Below are 661 nucleotides of genomic sequence, written 5' to 3'. Positions count from 1 at the left end.
AACAGCGTTTTAACTAAAACTCTGGGGTTTGAGTATCCTTGTTAAACAGCGTTTTAACTAAAACTCTGAGGTTTCAGAATCCTTGTTAAACAGCGTTTTAACTAAAACTCTGAGGTTTCAGAATCCTTGTTAAACAGCGTTTTGACTAAAAATCTGTATTCAAAGAAAAAAAGAAAAAAAAAAGGTTTGAGTCCTTGTCAGATACCAGCTTGACTAAAGAAGTTATAAGGGTTAGAGTCCCAGTTGACAGAGTTTCAACTAAAGGCAAAAGGTAAGGCTTTTAGAGCCGCCTTACTTAGAGGACACCTCTTAAGGGTAAGTCCTCACGTAGATAGGAAGCTTAATATTACTGTTCTGTTATTACTGTGCTGATATTGCTGTTTGTCTGCTGCTTTGATATGTGTGTGTGCGTGAAAGAGTGATTGGAGGTTTAAATACTGCTCTGTATTTTACCTCATATAAAAACAGTAGGGTTGTAAGCAGCAAACCTCTTGTGGATGCAAAGGCGAGATTCTCCCACTCAAAAGAGTTGAAGTGGAGAATACCACAACAAGGTATTTTAATTGCTGGCCTACTGAAAAGATCTCCAGTTCATAGGACTCCCTAGGAGTCAATGAATCTGGACTAAATTTAAATAAATAAACATTTTTGAAGCTAAAAT

At 36.8% G+C, this 661-nt stretch overlaps 1 long non-coding RNA gene across 1 annotated transcript; it reads left to right on the top strand.

Annotated features, from left to right (window-relative positions):
• The first annotated feature begins 18 nt into the window (after positions 1 to 18).
• On the top strand, positions 19 to 462 carry LOC106944472 (uncharacterized). The gene is made up of 2 exons (XR_001424325.1): positions 19 to 70; positions 115 to 462. It is a non-coding gene; the product is annotated as an uncharacterized LOC106944472 (long non-coding RNA).
• The last annotated feature ends 199 nt before the right edge of the window (positions 463 to 661 follow it).

This window comes from Poecilia latipinna, unplaced genomic scaffold, assembly GCF_001443285.1.
Source record: "Poecilia latipinna isolate Pla-1442-1.1 unplaced genomic scaffold, P_latipinna-1.0 Scaffold10994, whole genome shotgun sequence".
Taxonomy (NCBI): domain Eukaryota; kingdom Metazoa; phylum Chordata; class Actinopteri; order Cyprinodontiformes; family Poeciliidae; genus Poecilia; species Poecilia latipinna.
Note: the sequence above shows the minus strand (reverse complement) of the source record. Positions and strands in the feature narration are given on the sequence as shown.